Below are 19,058 nucleotides of genomic sequence, written 5' to 3'. Positions count from 1 at the left end.
AGCAGGATTCCAAAGCAAAAGGGCAACAATTCTAAACACTGGAGATCTTTGAATGGATAGAAATGGTGCTTCAGAACTCTTTAAGAACCGTGTCTCTGCTGCCCCAGTAGGAACTTTTCACTGAGGAAACACAGTCAAGGTTCAACAAATCTTGATTTCACAGGCAGACCCCCAAAATTTTAATTAGCCGTCTCCTTACATGTTTAGATATTATTTATGTAACGATCTTATTACGTATTTAAACACTAACACTAATTGGGCAGCCTGCTGACTGTTACTGAAGAATCCCTTGGAGAGTGACAGATATTTCCAACCAATAATACTTTGATAACCAAAATATCATTCGCAAACTTTAACTAAAGAAATTTGGCCCTTTTCATCACCCTGGACCGGATGCGTAAAAGGAAGAAGCCATAGAACTTTATATATCTTAACTGTTCCTCAGTAAACTTACCTATAAAAAACAATAGCAAACACCGTCAAATCACTGGCAAGAGTTTCTTGCACTATTTTTGTGCAGTAGCAAAATCTAAAAGTATTATTATTGAATGATAGTTATCGAAATATAAAGTCTATGCCTATTCTTATTAAAAAGAAATTTTATGACATTTTAAAATTAATGTCTTTTTATATCCCCATGTGTACACATGTGTTTAACTCTGGATCTTTGTGATTCTCCTTTTTTGGCGGGGAGACCTAGACCTTATGAATATGTGTGGTAATTAAAAAAGTAAATAAAAACATGAATGTACACTGCATATCATTGAAATGACACGCTTTACTCTAAAATTATACCTTTTACGGCTTTCACTGAAAATATAGACTGTTGATCAGAGTTTTGAATTTTGTTATTCATATTTCTTATCACCTGTTTATGAGTAGTGTCCATTTTGCTTTCCATCACAGTTGTGCCTGCTTGAGTGCAGAAAAGGTTACATGCTGGCATATGGTAAAAGCTTATAGGAAGATTTATACCATTTTGAATGGATTGTTTCAGGTTGCCTGCATTTGTAATACTGCTTTCTTGTCACGGAGAAGAGGAGTTTGTTATTTTTGGCTTTCATTAGAGTTCTCACTTCAGAGTTGGTTAGTGGGGGTTTCTGCTTTCAAAGCTGACATCTCTTTTCTTTTTAGCATCTGTTACATAAACAGGGTGAATAGCTACAGGGTTCCAAAATCGCGAAGGAAGCAGCTAACCCGCTTATTCCTCGCTCGACAATGTAACTGACAGCACGTAGCTCTCTCCACCCCTGCTGTCTCAGTTTTGAAGGGAAGCGCTGTTGCGCCGCACCACCCCCACCCCCCCCCGCCCCGACACCAAGGCTCTGACAATAGGCAGATCTGAGGCAATGAGTGTTTCTGGGAAGACAGCAGAGGAGAGAAGCCTGGTGGTGGGAGAATGAAGGTAATAAAGGAAATTATTAATATTTCTATAGTGTTTTTTTGCATCTTTATCTCACTGATTCTCATACCATCCCTTTGAGAATATATAATTATTACCTCCTGTTAAAAATTCTATATACATATTTGTATATATGTGTATTTTTAAGTAAAGAAGAGGAGAAATACTCTAGGTAGGAGAATTCTTTTTTCTGTTCTCTGAGCAGGGACTGGTCAAATCAAAATGTCCTAAACACAAGGGAAAATATTATCTCACACAAGAAGCTTCAGTGTAGAGTGGTTCCAGGGCAGAATGATGTCTTCAAGGACTGAACGTCTGCCATGGTCTTTCTGCTCTGCTGTTTTCAGAGCACACTGGATTCACACTCAGCTTGTGTCTTCATGGTCATAAAATGGCTGCCACAGCTCCAGGAGTCACAGTTCACATTGTCAAACAATACAAGATCTAGCACAGTTTCTTAAAGATAGCAAAGTCTGATGCATTGAATTGTACTGCTTTACCTCTGAGCTCAGTGGTGGCTTAATTCCCAAGCTCCACAGGGAAGCAGAATGGCTCCATTTGCTCCTGTCTCTATGGTTCAAGCCCATGATAAAAGAAAAGCAGAAACAAAGACCTTGGCCTCAGAGAGTTAAATAATTTATTGCAGGATCCAGGAGCATATATGGAACACAGTACCCATTGTTCTGTCTCTAAGTCTGTCCTGGAAGGTGTTTGGGTTAAGAGAACACAGTCCTCTCAGATATCTGTTTATTTGTACAGAATATCCACTTCTTTGTACATAGTAGGCTCTCAATCAGCATCAGTTGATTTGATTTTAGGTTTAAAAATGAAATTAAAACCAAGTTCCCTCAGGTTATTTGGCTTTGCTCTCTCTCTGGCATTTCCCTGTGATAAGTTTAATTGAATTTGAACCAGACTCAACTGTGAGAAATGTCCAGGACCCAGATATCTTTTCTTTTGTGTTTAATTTTGTGCTGATATCAACATAGATGGAGATAATCAGACTCTGAACTCATTCTGCTTCTCTAGGATGCTAGCTTCACTTTCTGTAATTAATCAGCCAATTAATCTACAATGCCTTTTGATAACCCCACTAGTACTCCATTCTACCTGTTCTAAAGTATGGAAAAGGTGCTTTTCATCAAGGAGCTTGCGATATATTTGGAGAAACATGTCAAATACATGTAAAGGGTTGACTAACGGTTTTAAGGTTATATATGCATCAAATAATCAAGCTCCCTGGGAGGCTCAGTACACAAACAGGCAGACAGAAGATGTGAGCTGGCCTTTGGCAGGAGAACTGGCCACAGGACAGCGGAATAATAACTCTGATGGAGAAGGTCTATTCAAATTTTATGAACATGAGTTTTCTCAGATATCTGCAGCTGCACCACCTTGGAGGGACTGGAACTGAATAGGCCTCAGAGGCATACCTCGGGCCTGGAAAACTGGGCCAATTGCTTAGGGCTGTGAACTCTATGCAGTGGGAGAATGATTCAGAGAGGCAGCCTTGAGGGCCAAAGGAGGATGTTTTTATTTAGGAAGATTTAACTAAGAGAAAAAAGTTTGCAGGATCTCTATCCAAACAATCAGCCAATAAATGCAGACCTCATCCCCAACCCAGAGCCCACCAAGCCACACAGCCTCTTTTATGACTGTTTTAGTGTGGTTTCTAATTCAACCTAATTTCCCTTGCCTTATCAGCAGTTTAGGCTCAGTGGACTTGACAGCAGGACTTCTCTGATCTGTTGTTTTTGCTTTCAGCCAGAGCCTCTGAAGCTTGGATCAGGAATAGAGGTGTCGATTTGGAAGTCAAGAACAGGAGATGACTACTACACCAGATAAGTACGCTATATAGGCAAGAAATTACAGAGGAGATAGCCAGAGATAGAGCCCAGAAAATTGCTCACTAGGGTTGATTCTAACCAAAATTGTCCCTGGATGTCTCATTTGTAAAAAGAAGACCATAATAGTATATCCATCCACAGGATATTGCGAAGTTTTGGTGAGTTAACAGATGCAAAGCATTAGAAAGTTTTTTGACAGATAGAAAGTACTCAATATTGTTGTTATTAAGGCTAATCATCTTCTAATTCTCCCATTTTCCATTCTTCTCCCTTTACACATTTCTCCTGTCAGTGCTAAGCTGCCCTGGTGTCTGCATACCCTCCGTGGATGTTTGCAACCCTCTCCAAGCCCCTCTTGAAGGATGTTTGGGCCTCCAGTCCTCCCTCTTGACTTTCCACAATCAAAACTTAACTGTTCCATATCATGTAATCCAACAATTCCACTCTTGGGTGTATGTCCGAGGAAAAATTAAAACACTGAATTGAAAAGATACATGCACCCCAGTGTACATAGCAACACTATTTACAATAGCCAAGGCCTGCAAGCAACCCAAGTGCCCATCAACAGACAATTGAATTAAGAAGATGTGGCATTTATATACAGTGGAATACTACTCAGTGAAATGAAATACTGCCATTTGCAGCAACGTGGATGGACATAGAGAATATTATGCTAAGTGAAATAAGCCAGATAGAGAAATACAAATACTTTATCACTTATATGTGGAATCTAAAAATTATGGGAGACAGACTCACAGACATAGAAAACAAAGTAGTTACCAAGGGGCAGGGGGAAATAGGGAGGGACAAATTAGCGGTATGGGATTAATAGTTACAAACTACTATACATAAAATAGATAAGCACCAAGGATATACTGTATAGTACAGGGAATCATTGCCATTATCTTATAATAATCTATAATGGAGTATAATCAGCAAAAGTACTGAATCACTATGCTGTATACCCGAAACTAACACAATATTGTAGATCTACTATACTTCAACCAAAAAAGAAAATTTAACTGTTCCATTTCAAGCCCCACTAATTCTGACATGGGTGTTTGCATTATAAGCAAACCTTAGCCTTAACGTCTAAAGAATGTCTCTACTGCTGAGATATGAGACATCGACAGTGGTTTCCTGATTCAGGACTCTCTTGGGTGCCCTCCTCAAAATACACTTGTAAGCAGTCCCCTACTCATGTGATACCTTGAAAGCAAAGCAAAATAAATGGTGAAGAAGTAGGCACAGAGAAATGAGCAGTAACAAGGATGCTATCAGACTATTTCCACAGAAACCACGAACTGGTTTAAAGAGAGAAGCAAACAAATTTGTGGTCATTTAAAGCCTAAAGACACATTTAATAACATTTCTTAATTTCTTTAAGTTTCTTTTTACCCCATGAAGGAAATCTACCCGACATAACATAAACCACTAATACTGTGCTCTAGGCAGAACATGGTTCTGTAAGCAGTGCAGGCGGGTTTCAGGGAAACTAACAACATTATTGATTTTAGCCAAGCTTATTAGAATCAGTGTTACATGCCCTCTTCCTCTACCAGATTGTATTTGGACTTCATTATGAAATCTCATTACATTAAAAGGAGGCAGCAATGAGTTCTGTAAATAAAAAATTTCCAAAGATGGATTTGTTAAAATTAGTATATCTGTGAAACCTGCTTTGGGTATCAATCTGTCAGGAAATGGAATCATGTATTTTCTTTCTATCCTGCATACCCCCTGCTCTTTTCTCTGATTGAGAATATTTGCCAAATCTAGCAGCATACAGAAAACCATCCCTTGTTTTCCTGTTAGCAACCTCAGTGCAGCATACAACTGGGCGAGACATCAGATCACATAATGACTACAGGCAGCTTGAAGGGAAGAACATGGGTTTATTCCCCTTTCCATACAGCTCAGTGACACAATAAACTCGTGAATCCCAAACAAGAGCTATGACAATGGAGTTAAGTCTGCAGCCCTCTGGCCCTGGGTTTTTAGTGCAGGAATATGAAGGACTAGAAGAGATTTGAAATCACTCCCATTTCTGCTTTAATATGTGGCATACCATTTGGATGAGGCGGCTTAAGTGAATTGATGAAATTGATGGAAATGAATTTATAGTGGAAATTGTTTTTCCAAAGCAAACAGTTACCACCTGTACTTTCCTCTTAGACCCCCCACTCCTGCAGCTGTTTATTCAGTATCAACACACACAGTCTTGTAAATACTGGAGAGAATGATGAAAACTATTTAGCCAGAAAGCTGAGTACTCTTTCTTCCAAAATTACAAATACAAACTCCACACCACACTATGAGTGTGGCTTCACTTGGCACTGAGGAGAGATTCTGGAATCCCCATTTGAGAAGCAGGGAAAGATGAGAAGTCCAAGGCCTTCCTAGAGGGACTCAGCGGCAAACTGCTGGCCTGCTTCACACACGGCTCCCCAGTAAACTTGCACTGGCTTTGTGCCAGGATGCTTCCTCCCCACCCACCCAGTTGACATGTAGGATCTCTATAGATCTGGGCATTGACCTGATCTGTTGGATTAATACTGACACGGGGACAAAGACCTTGGTACCAAGATACTGAGCAGAATATTACAGAGTAGGGAGAGCCACACAGAGAAGTTAGAGCTCCCAGGACTCAAGTCTCCAGGTAAAGGATGACAGTTGAAGTGACAGGCTGATTTCTCCCTCTTCTGACATGGTTTTTCCCATCCACCATACCCTCTGTAGATTAGTAGTGGTGTCACACATTTGCTCAAGCCATACACAGCCGTGCTGGGAAAATGTAGTGTCTTTATATTCGATAATTGATCTGAGTCTTCTTTATGAGTCCCCTCTCTCCTGGATGCTTTGAGTTGCCAGTAAACAAGATATCAGTCTCCTCTGCTTTAAACAGTCTCATTTCAGCCTCTGGTTCATCTCTCTGGCCTCCTCCCAGGACTGCCTATGGGCTGCTGTTCCTACACCATGGGGACTTGGCTTGGTCCCAAAGTGTAGGGATGTCCTAGAGATCTGGAGCCTGGAAAAGCAGGGCAGGCACTAGTTGCAGTGTTCCTAAATTCCCCTAGAACGGTAAGTTTTTGTTTGTTTGTTTGTTTGTTTTGTTTTGTGGTACGCGGGCCTCTCACTGTTGCGGCATCTCCCGTTGTGGAGCACAGGCTCCGGACGCGCAGGCTCAGCGGCCATGGCTCACGGGCCCAGCCGCTCCGCGGCATGTGGGATCTTCCCGGACCGGGGCACGAACCCGTGTCCCCTGCATCGGCAGGCAGACTCCCAACCACTGCGCCACCAGGGAAGCCCGAACTGTAAGTTTTTAATTATCGTCCCCTCTTGGGCTGTGACCTCAGGATGGGTGGGGCAGGGGAGGGGGATTGTATGCATATGAAAATGCATATGCATCCCTTCCTCTGTTTCTTTCCTTCCTGCCATTGCTCAGAGCTAGCAAGGTTGGGCTTTTTATTTTTCTTTCTCTTCCTTTCTGATCAGGAATTCTTACATCCTACATTTCCCTTGCAGGGATCATCCCCACTGGTTGTTGAGATTTAAAGAGAGAATCCAATTCACCAATAAAGGATTTCAACTCAGAAGGCATTTTGAAAGCATTGCACCCATTGCCCACTGTTATATTGGTAGAGGTAAAATTTGAGTGGAATTATAAAATATTGGAATTATAAACTATTTCCCATATAAGCTTTCTTCACAATGTCCAATTTCAGAGGCAAACTTGAGATGTCTATTGCCCTAGCTCCCACGTCGTTTAGCTAGATATCCTGACCTCACTAGAGTCTCCTAAAATTCTTTAAACAAGATGAGTATTTATCTTTACTTACCACAGTATACTTGGAAAAGTGTGCATGATACTTGTAACAAAAACTGTGACGGGTTTTGTATCAATCTGGCTGTTATCAGTCTATTTATATTTACAAAATTCTATTGTACTGATTTCATTAGAGCACTTCGAAGCAAGGAAGTCTCTCACTCCTAGTTTGTAGAGTTGTATATACAGAGGCATTAGGTTATGAAATTAGTTTTCTAAGCTTCTACAAGGGGAAAAATGATCTCATTGTACTCAACCCTAGTCAACCTCCCCTGGAGTACATTATACAATTCTGGATACAAACAGTACATCTCTCGGAGGGCAACTGGGACCCAATCATTCAACATATTTATTCAACAAATATTTCTTGCACTCTACAGGCCAGCTCTTTTTTTTCGGTGCTGAGGACAGAATGGCAGAAGTGTTAAATAAGGTAGAAAAAGTCTCTATCCTGAGGGAGCTTGTATTCTGGCAAGTAAAATAAGAAAGAGGATATGGGTGTGGATGAAAAATGTCACCTGCCATATCAGTCAACAAAGGATGTTGCGGTTTTCAAGGCTTCAGCCACTGCAGCTGCCCCAACTGTGCACCCTGAGGCGATTCAGGATGGAGAAAAGCAGGATACTGGTCCTAGATAGCTAAGGTGAATATCAAAGGAATGATGTCAATAAGCCCAGACTTTTGCATCTTCCCATACATAGAAAAGCACTAAATTCATTAACCTGACATGTCTGGTTTTCTTTAATTAACAGTAATATTGATGCTCCGACTACCTGATTTTTTTTGTTGCAGAAACTCCTATATATCCTGGCTCCTCCCTTACCTCTTCAGAGCTGTCTGAGAGGCTGTCTTCTGGGCTTAAGTCCTCAGCAAGTCCACCGAAAAAACCATAATTCTTAACTTTTAGGTTGTGCATTTTTTTTTAGTCGATGTGAGTAAATATAAAGAGTACCTAGGGAACTTCAAGAGTTTGTCCATAAGAAGAAGAGAAACCTTGGGAAAGGGAGAGTGAGATTTGACAATTGTAAGTAGTACATGGCCTGAATTTTAGAAGAGAGAGGAACTCATATTTCTATTTGGTGTTGCTGTGTAGACAGGACCAGGGTCAATGGGGAGGATTAGGGAGGCATATCTTGCTCAATATAAGAAAGAACTTGCTAGCAATTAGAGTTTTACTTCACCTGTCTCTGTAGAACCCTAATATACTGCTGGCGGGAATGTAAATTGTGAAGCTGCTTTGGAAAACAGTATGACAGTTTCTCAAATGATTAAACATACATTTACCATATGACCCAACAATTCCATTTCTAGGTATATACACAAGAGAAATGAAAACATATATGCACACAAAAAGTCGTCCATGAATGTTTTTAGCAGCATTATTCATAATAGAGAAAAGGGGGAAACAATCCAAATGTCCATCAACTGACGATCAGATAAAATAAATGGAATATTATTTTATTGGCCTTTTTATTGGCCATAAAAAGGAATGAAGTACTGATACATGTTACAACATGGACAAACCTTGAAAAGATTATACTACATGAAATAAGCCAGTCACAAAAGACCACATATTGTACTATTCCATTCATATGAAAGTACAGGATAGGGAAATCCATAGAGACAAAAAATAGATTAGTGACTTTCTAGAGCTGGCAGAGGGGTTGGGGGGCTAGGAGAATGAAAGCTAACTTCTTTTGGAGGTGATGAAAATGTTCTAAAATTGATGGTGACGATGTCTGCACATATCTGTGAATATGCTAAAACTGTATACTTTAAATGACTAAATAACATGAACTACAGCGTAAAAAAGCTGTTAAAAAAAGGAGTAATATTTGAATCTGTGGTTTCAACTTTTCAAACCAGATTATGGGACACTCCAAATTACAGCTTTGGTTTGAAAGAAAAGAGAGGGTCCATTTCAGGCTCCTTTTGAGCCTTTTCATTCTCTATTTTAGCAAGTATGGAAATCAGACATTGTCTGATGACTTGGGGAAACTGGGTTTTCTGAAAGATAACTCCTGCCATTTTTTTAGTGCTTTCTGTGTCCTTTGTCCTAGGTTCTCACTCCTAAGGATGCAATGATAAGATTCAGAAGAGAGAAAGATCTGAGACAATTCAAAAATCAGTTGCTACTCTTCATCTCTCAATGAACTTTTATCAAAAAGGACAATTTTTAAAAGAAACATATAATAAAAGAAGGGTATCACTCATCAATACATGCTTGAAATTTATAGTAAGGAACAAAATATTAAAATTTCATAATTTTATTGCTTGTTATATGAAATAATAAAATTTTTACCTATTGGTACTTACTGAGTATCTATTGTGCCCTAGTCACTTTTAAATACCTTAGTCACAATTGTCTTTAGAGTTAAAGAAACAGTTTAGAGACACTGTAATTTGCTTCAAATCACTGTTTTTGGTTCAGTGGCAGAGCCAAAGCTTGAGTCTGTGTCTTTCAGACATCAGTCTGCTTTTACAAGTTGCCCCTGAAGAAAGTGGACCAAAACTGCAGCTTGAACGTCCTTACTGCTAAGGAGTACAAAACAACTTAAGAGGTAAGCAAGAAACCTGGCTATGTAAAAGTTCCCTCCACAAAGTTACCAAAGTGAAAACACATCCTAAAGTGAGTTCTCCCGATTATTTCTTAATAGGTTAATACCATTGCTCAAAGTCTTGAAAATTCAAAATTTTCTTATTTCACGATAACTGGATTCAAATGGCAGCGCTCTTGCTCTGTCTTTTTCTCTTGCTTTCTCCCTACACAAATTGCTAGCTGTTGAGCTGCCAACAAACCAGAGCTCCCCTGGTGCTTCGCACACATCTCCAGAAATGATGTCAGACCAGCTCGGCTCATGTTCATATTCTCCTTGGCTGATGAAATATTTAAACCGTGCTGATAGCCTCAGATGGCATTTTAGATGCTGAATACACCACCCTGTGGCTCTCTTACCAGAGGAACAGTAGGCTGCAGTGCCCTGCATCCATCTCTCTCCCATGTTTATGCTAAAAATGACACTTCCTCCTAATGCTTTTTAATCAAAAGCAGCTCATCACCAATAATAATAAAAAAAAGTCATTGCTAGTAGGCTTGACTGGCCAAGTGCACACAATTAGTAAGACCTTTTGGAAGAAGAATGTACAGAAAATGCTCCATTCTTTGACTTTCAGTTAAAATGATAATAGCAACAGATAAAGTGATAGGAAACCTGTTGCCTGTCTGTCAACCCTGAGGCTGGTGCCTGGTGGGAGAGCAAGGTTGTCTCTGCAAGCACAGGTGAGAAGGTCATGCAGAGTGCAGCTTTGACACCCAAGCTAACTGAGGAAGACATTTTCATTTTGACCTGATCCCATAGAAAACAGACAAACAAACCCAAACACTTGTCGAAGAGCTGTGCTGACACAGGTAAGGTTAATAGGTGTGAGGGACTAGACTTTCCTTAATATTAATAAAAGATACTTTGAGCCCTAACACAGTGCCCTTGTTCCTTAATTTTGATGGTAAAAATCAAACCGTTTCCCTTCAATGTCGTTAATGGGGTCAGTCTCCGAGTCTGAGTCGGTTGCCATGCCGCCAAGTCCTGCGGAATCCTAAAAACCGTCATCATTTGTTTCTAAACAGATCAAGAGCTATTTACCATCTCAGTGTTTTGTGCACAGCTGGGTGTCTGGCAAATGTCCAATATCCATTAACATTTAAAAATTAGTCCCATAATGCATCTTTTCTAGGGCTTGAGAAGTATACACAGTGACACATGTTGGGAACCAATTACACTTGCACTACCATTAGTCTGGCTGCATTCAACTTCCCAGCAAATTCAGGTTAATTTAGTTTCCAGAATGGTGTGTCTAAATTCATACAATGACCTTAGAAAAGGCTGAGTATCTAAAGATTTAAAGTGGAACAAACTGCTTAGCAAGAATATTACTTCTCATGGTGAAACATGAGAACACATTATGTGATGATTCGCTGAATTTCTGCATGTTTCCTTTTAATCCACCCTTTCTAAAACTTGCAATCAGGATGAGTCGGGAGGGCACAGTTGGACTAACAGATCTCAGTAACCATTTTTATTCCCTTGGTCTGCAAAGCTAACGTCACTTTGTATGTTAGCAAATAATTAAAAATGTGTCTATTCTTTCTCACTTCTGGGGTTATAGCTGGGTTACCTGATTCCATTTGTTTAATGAATGAACAGATTCTGTCTTCGGAGTAGAGCACGTCAAACTCTATTTGAGAATCATATCATGATACTGCCCAAGATGAGCAAAGCAAACCCTAATGGGTGGTTTGGTAAAATGCCGAAAGTAGAGAAGTTCAGAAATAAATACTTTCTAGAAAGTGTTCTTCAAATTTGCACTGTCAGAAAAATTCCTCTAATAATATCCAAGGTGAAAGAGGGAGTCGAATCTATCTGGGGAGCAGCGCCCCCCCTTTCTTCCAGGTGTCGATTCAGTTTTCAGTAATCAGGATGGAAACTGATTGGCTTCTCTGGCTGACGATTCTGGAGCGCATGGTGTCCAAGCTTATCTTAGCTCCCTTAGTCTATGTCATGCTGTTTAATAAAGCTAAATTGCTCACATAAACAGAATACTGTGCCATGGGCTTTTAGGATTCAGAGGTAGTTTAAAAATATAATTTTTCACTAACATTCAACAGAACAATTTAGCAATAGCTTTACAGAAAATTGCAGGAAAGCAGTAATTTTCCAAATGTGCACAAACTGATTCAGCAATTTACAAATTAGAGACTTTGCAGGGTGGGGGTGGGGGGAGGATGTGCACTGAGCTAAAAAAGTTGTCCTCTCCTAGGGAAGATTTCCCATGCCTCAGGCCACGCTGGCAAACATTATTCCATTTTTCTCAAGCACCTTGAAATATCATGGTAAAGCTCCTTTTGGAGGTTATAATTGTTAAGTTAAAATTGCATTGACTGAATTGACTTAAATTGTGGTTGATTCTAGGAAATGTCAAGGCCTCTGTAATTTAAGGGTAATTTTTAGTGGGTTCGGAGGCATATGTTAAGATCTCCTCTGGTGTGCTCTTATTTTGAGAAGACTATATATTTATAATGTTTGGGGTTGAAATGCTTTTAAACATCATAGGAAATTCAACTGCCTCATCAAGGCTGTTGATTTGTGTTCTTGTTGAGTTAGGAGTTTGGGGCTAGCATTCTTTTTTATCATTTAGGGAGTGTGAATCATAGTTACTGCTTAAAATTTGTAGGATAGGCACATAGACGTAGTAGATTAAAAATAATAAAGAATAAATGTGCCAATTGGGGAAAACATCCAAACCTATAATTTTTCAAAGCTGTTTATATTGTATGTTTCCAGGTCATTTTTTTTCATGTAGGGATTAACCCAATAGGTGTAGAAGAATTTGATTTATTGGATGAGGAGAGCTTCAATTTGGTTGAGAGTATTTCATTTTAATAACTTGAAAGGTAAAGATTTTTACCTCTAACAGTAATTTGAATGTGTGTCCTGCTTAAAATAAGTAGTTCAAAATAGGCTGGGGGAAAAGGTGCATTTTATCTTTTGTATAAAATGCATGCAGGGTTATGATCTCATCACACATTAAAAAAACCCTTTACAATTGGAATCGTGAACAAGAAATGTATTTCTTCCGACTTAATTATTTAGTTTCCTATGAAGAAGTTGCTCTGTAGAGGTCAATTATCCTTCAGGGATATCCTGGAAGAAATGAACAATTAGCTTGATTTTCTGTTGAATTTAGAGCTTGAGACTCAGTATGTGATCTATTAAAAAAAGGAGATAATTCCTCTTAAACCATGTCCTAATCTACATGGGAGTCTTACACTGCAGGTAAGAAATCAGCAAAGTAATCCAATCCACCACCATGGGGCCAAGACTGAGCATCTCGATACACAACAATCATGGCTTCAAAACATTAAAAGAAAAATCCCTTATGGGGAGCAATGAAGGATAACAGAATTCACTCCTCTTGAAGTGTAAAACCTTATGAAAGGGAAATGCCATCTGATTTTTTTTTTTTTAACAAAAGAGAATTGCTTAAATCTGATTAAAGGGAGTAGCAGCAAACATTGTAATTTGGGGTAATCAGGAGAGTATACAGGTTTATGGAGAGATGAAAGGCAAGAGTATGACTTTCATAAGCTTCAGACTATCCAGGAGGCTGACTATTACCTGGCTCTGCTCTAAAATAAGCTCTCTTGCCCCAAGAAACAGAATTTAAAGTGGGGACTAAATTGAGTTAAAAAGCATCCTACACAGAGCTTTTCAGAAAAGCACTGAATTCGCCTACGCGATGAATCTAGAAAAAAAATATTTCCTCTCTGGAAATGTCTTTCTCTCTCTTTTTGAGTTAACATGGGAGTTGTATTTACAACATTCTCTCTCTCTCTCTCTCTCTCTCTCTCTCTCTCTCTCTCTCTCTCTCTTAATTTGAGGATGGTAGTTTCAGCTGGCTCTATTGCCTTGGAGAAGCCAGGGCTATGCTTTAAGCTAAATAATATTGGATGCCCCTCAGGATCTACATCACCTTCATGTCACTGATTGAGCATTTCTCCTGAGGATGCATTCATTTGCTCTGTCTCAGTCCTAGGACTCTGGCTTTTAAACACACACACACACACACACACACACACACACACTTGGGAGAGAGATGAGAATATGCAGAGGGTTTAAAGAAGAAGAACTCAGGAGTATATTATGGAGTGGGAAATTGTTGGAGTTGTGTCGTTTCAAATATAATCCCAAGAAAACAGTTTATAGCCAGTTGCTGGTTTTCTTTACAAGAGGAAGAACAGTTTTATCAAAAACCACTCTGTGCGTGGCAGAAATAAGTTTCTCCGTGGAGAGGGGGTAGAGCTCTCTTGAATGGCTGCTACATATGATACCAAAGATAATTTGTAATAATATATAAAGAGAGCACCCTGAATTCATTTAACCAATTTCAATGCGATTTAAACACTTTTCATGCATTTTCATTGACTTTTACAGCATTCTGGTGAGGCAGAATGGGCAGATCTCATTTCTGCCTCTGAAGTTAAGAGATGGCTGTGATGGAGACTAGAGCCGCGGATGTGTGGAGTGGTGTCTGGTGATACAAGATTAGGTGCTTCTTGTTGAATCCCTTTTCAAGTTATTTTTCTGATATATTTCCTTTTCAATATTTTCTGTACTCAGTTGCACACCGCTTCAAGTCTTGCCTGGAGGGAAAGGGGGGGGGGTCCCAGGACTTGAATCAATCTGAAAGACATGCTCTTTGATTTTAATCCCCCTTTTCCCTTAAACTCAACTTCTGCTGACAGCCTCAGCATGACCTAGTAATCTTGAGCCATCGGATTGGCATCAGATGTGGCCAGAAGAGATTTTATGAGGAAATGTGTGTTCCTACCACTCAGTCTGGACTTGTATCTCCAAAATCAAGGCAGCTTAATGTGTCCTGAAGGATTGAGTAGAGGCAGCAATCATAGATTTTGGTGTCAAGACATGCCTGGATTTAAGCCCTGGCTTTGACACTTAGTCTGAGTCTTCCTCATCTGTAAAATGGAGATAATATTGATAACCACCTCATAGGATTATTTATTTAGGTATTGGTGAGGATTAATGAGACATGTGAGCAAACATGCGGTCACCACAGACCCATGCTGAACCAAACAACTCATGTCTCTGTGATGCATAGTAGCTGTGGATTCAGAATTTTCTTGACCTTAGTCTTTTCTGTAGTGTGCTGTCTTGGTCAAAGCCCCCAAATGCCAGCTTTCTCTGTTATACCATGTCAGAACCCCACAAAGGAACTTTCCTGAGTGTAATTTTATATCAAATATATGTTACAGAACTCTTAACATAATAACTTTTCTTGGCCTTGATTATTTCACAGTATATACCTACATCAAATCATTATGTTGTACACCTGCAACTAATATAATGCTATGTGTCAATTTTTTTTGATTTAAAGAGTAAATGAAAGTAAAGATGACTGAGGAATCTATTAACTAATCTTTGCCCTATCGAGTAGTAAATTTTGTCATAAGAAGGCCTCACACCTCATAAAACTCTCTCTGAAGGTGCAAAATATGTGTGGTGGCAGTTTCCAAAAGCATTTCTGTACTTTGTTACCAGAATCAAACGTCAGAGAACGTTAGACCCAACAGCACCTTGGAGAGCACCAAACTCACTGCTCAGCCCATTTTGCAGATGAGGAAACCGAAAAACATAAAATGGTCACACTGCTCTTCAGTTACTAAGTAGGGTAAGAGCCTTGGACTCCTAATTCCTTGTATTGTGCCTTTTATATCTCATAGAATAAAACATAATCTAATATGTGTGGATACAAGTCTGAAGGCAAAGACTGCTTGTTCATAAAACAACTGATCCATGTAAACAATCCAGTTATTCAGTCAATTCATTCCTTGGCAGGGGAAGGGGGGATGAGTTGCTGATGGGGAAGGGACTCTTAAATTGGCTGTTTGGCTAATTGTTTGATGAAATCACTCCCATTTCGGGCCAGTGGTCATTCCAATAGTCTTCTAGATACAAACAGATCAGAAAAAAGAGCTTCAGTGATGCCCCTTCCACTGCTGTTCTGGATGAATGGGAGGCAGTGGTTATGGCCATGGGCATTCAATTTGATGGAAAGAGATGGTTTTCATTCCTCAGGATTTACAGGATGCATAATTGTGGCTAGTTGTCAACTCTGTCTTATTCCAAAGGATGGCTCTGGGTGAGCCGTCACATTTTTTTTCCTTCCACAGTGATTTGTTTCCTCTATTCGTTTTTCCTTCAGTGGTGCATTTACACAAGGCCTAACGAAAGGTGGACACCAAACTCAAGGGCACAGTTCAATAGTTCAAAAGGCCTTCTCTGGGAATTAAGGGGATGTTTGAGCAACCACCAGAATGACAGGTGAAGTCAATACAAGGCAACTTTCGTTTTTCTTTTCCTATTTGCTCTTAGAATTATGCATTTTGCCTAATGAAGAGTTGGTGAAGCTTCCTCTCTATTAGTAAGTTTTAAAACACCCCAAAGCATTTCCTACTCCATCCCCAAATTTTTTTTCTCTGGTAGAAACATTTTATTCTCCTAGGTCTCTAAAAGTTAGAAAATGTTTCAAAGGTGGCAACATCTGTTCCCTACAGTTTATCTGTTCCCAAAAGAGCTTTGCAGAGTCACCTTCACTAATGTGGAGCCAGCATTGAGCTCTGTTACATCTACTTATGTACCACATATCTGGATGTCTAACTACTTGTGTACTCTGAAGACCAAGATCTTATAAATGATGGCTCATAAACTTTACTACCTGAACTTTACCAGCTCAGAGCCCCCAGTTGCTCATTTGAGAATCCCAGTCCCTCTCCCATTTGATTCACTAATCATGTATGTAGGCCCACCCTGGGATACATTCACTTAGGATTCAGTCTGTCAAGTTCTTTGCAAGGTGCTTTACCAGCCTTGCAGTGTTCTTAGAAAGAAGACTCTTCCTAGGCACAGCATTTGTCTGGGAATGGCCCCAAGAGCCTTTTGGGAGACTGAGCTGCACCATTATGGGGGGGTGTCATGGGGCTGGAGACCCAAGAGAAGAGATAAGAAAGGCCTTCTCCCCTGCTCTGTGTTGTACTTTGTCACTTGGACTCCAGAGTAGAGTAACTTGGGTTCAGAATCTTATAACATTCAGCTCCGTACATCCTAACGTCTTCCTCCCTTTGCGTACAAGAAGGCTGCCTATCAGACTGGCGGTGGGGAGGAGAGCAGTCGAGAGAATGGAAGGATACTGTGCCATCCCCTCCATCCCTCCTTCCTCCTCAGCACCCCTCATATATACAACCACAGCAATGCTACTAACCCCACAGTACCTCCTTCAGTTGAAACTCCAGCCTCTTTGAAAATTCACTCATGGAAATGAATATCCATGCGTGTGGTGGGGCAGGATGGAGAGGCAATTGGATAGGAAAGTTCTCTTCCTGAAATCCTTGAGCAGTGTAAGAATTCAGAGTAGGAAAGGCTGGAGCCAATCAGGTGATGAGGCCCTTCCTCTCACACTGTCAGGGTGTCTGCTTCCTTCTGGCCGGCAGTTGTTTATTAGGCTGGGTGGTTGTCAGAGGTAGATCCTCTTCTCCATGTGTCCGCCTCAGCTGGCTTCCAGGAGAACAGAGCACGCTGGTGACTGTTCTCATCAGTTCTTTATTGAAGAGCTCATATGCTTGTGCTCAGACCATACAGTAAGGGGATGAATGTGGGGAGATTGCATGGCTTCTGACTCCCTACCTTGGCCTTGAGGGTATGCCAAGTGGATGGTCTCTTGCTCACTAATTCTCCCTCTTCTCTCCTCTCACCCCTTTAAAGCCCTTTCCCACGTGGGTTCCCAGCACCATCCCTATCCCCTTCCTACTCCCACAAGTTCTCCCGGAAATTCAACACCCTCGCCAGAATAATGGAACTTCTGTATTCTCTCCTTGTGTCCGGAAAAGTCCACAATGTGGGCCTCATGTATCCACTAGATGTGGTGGCTTTTTTCCTTCTATGGGCTTTTTGCTAGTCCACCGAATGCGCTCTCAACTAGAGCCCACTGGAGCTACAGAAAACATGCTCCCCCTCTACCTCTTCCCAGGAAGCTGTCCTTTGGAAGACCTTGTACCTAATCTTTGGTACAGATTCCCATTTCTCCTTATTAACAGACCTTTGACATTGTTTCCTGAGAATGATCCTGGCTTTATATGTTCCCCTGCATTACATTCCTTACATTCATTGGCATGGATGGCACCAAATCTAAATCTCTTCTTTCTCAGATGAAACTCAGCCTCTTTGAAAATTAACTCATGGACATGGGTATACAAGTTGACCCTTGAACAACATGGGAGTCAGGGGCACTAACCCTCCCGCTTAGTCAAAAATGCCCGTATCACTTATAGTCTTGCCTCCACACCCATGGTTCCACATCCAGGGATTCAACCAACCTCAGATCGTGTAGCACTGTAGTATTTACTATTGAAAAAATAAAAGCATGGATAAGTGGACCTGTGCAGTTCAAACCCGCATTGTTCAAGCACCTAATATGCATGTGTGTGGGGGGGGGTAAGACGGCTCCCCAAATTTCTCCTTGACCACAGAGTTGGGGTGTAGAGGTGGGAGGACTTGCAGGTAGTTTTCACAGGGCACCAACACGAACGGCACTGCTGGGGATGAGGGGCCGTGCCCTGTGCACACTCAGTATGTTTTCACACAAGTCCTTTAGTCTCTGTCTTAGGTTGGGTCCCCCAGAAACAGACCCCGAGACAAGGATTTAAGTATAATTAGTTTATCTGGGAGATGATCTCAGGAAACGCCAATAGCAGAATGAAGGTGTGAGACAGGAAAGGGAAGGAAGGAAGCTAATGTGTGTGCAGTGGACTCCCGGGCTCAGTCCTCTGCCAAACTCTGGGAGACTGTAAGGAACTTACATCAGAAGTGTCCCACCCAAGGGGTGGGGAAGACGGGTATTTATTCTTCTGTGTTACTAATGGCATGCTACTCTGGGAGGGATGAACTCCCTCAGCATTTCTGGCAGGCCCTGCCCTCTGTTAGAAACCAGAGAAAGCCCTCCGTGCAGAGTCATAGGTGCTCGCAGTCAGAAGCCGATAATAGCTTGCATTGGTGCAGAGCCAAAGGGAATGGGCAGGCCACTCACTGCCCCGTCTACTACTGCTCTATTCAAAGATATGAGCAGAAATACCCTTTTATACTTTACTGGTCTGTGACCCAGAAATGTAGAGACCTCTCCTTTCCTTTGGTCAGAACCTGCTCCATGCAGTTTGCTGGTGTGGTTTTTTGAAATGAAAGCCTTCCCTACCCCCATGTCACGGAGAAGGATTTAGCAAGGAAGAAGGAAGACTGGCTGGGATATTGGGTCGTTTATGATCGTCTGTCTTTGTTTTGATAGCTCCTAAGAAGGTGGCTAGTACCTGTTTAATGAAAATTAAAGTATTTTCTAAATGGAATAATAAATTAAAAATTGG

The sequence above is a fragment of the Physeter macrocephalus genome, chromosome 4, assembly GCF_002837175.3.
Source record: "Physeter macrocephalus isolate SW-GA chromosome 4, ASM283717v5, whole genome shotgun sequence".
Taxonomy (NCBI): domain Eukaryota; kingdom Metazoa; phylum Chordata; class Mammalia; order Artiodactyla; family Physeteridae; genus Physeter; species Physeter macrocephalus.
The sequence above is the reverse complement of the archived record's forward strand: the minus strand, read 5'-3'. Positions refer to the sequence as shown.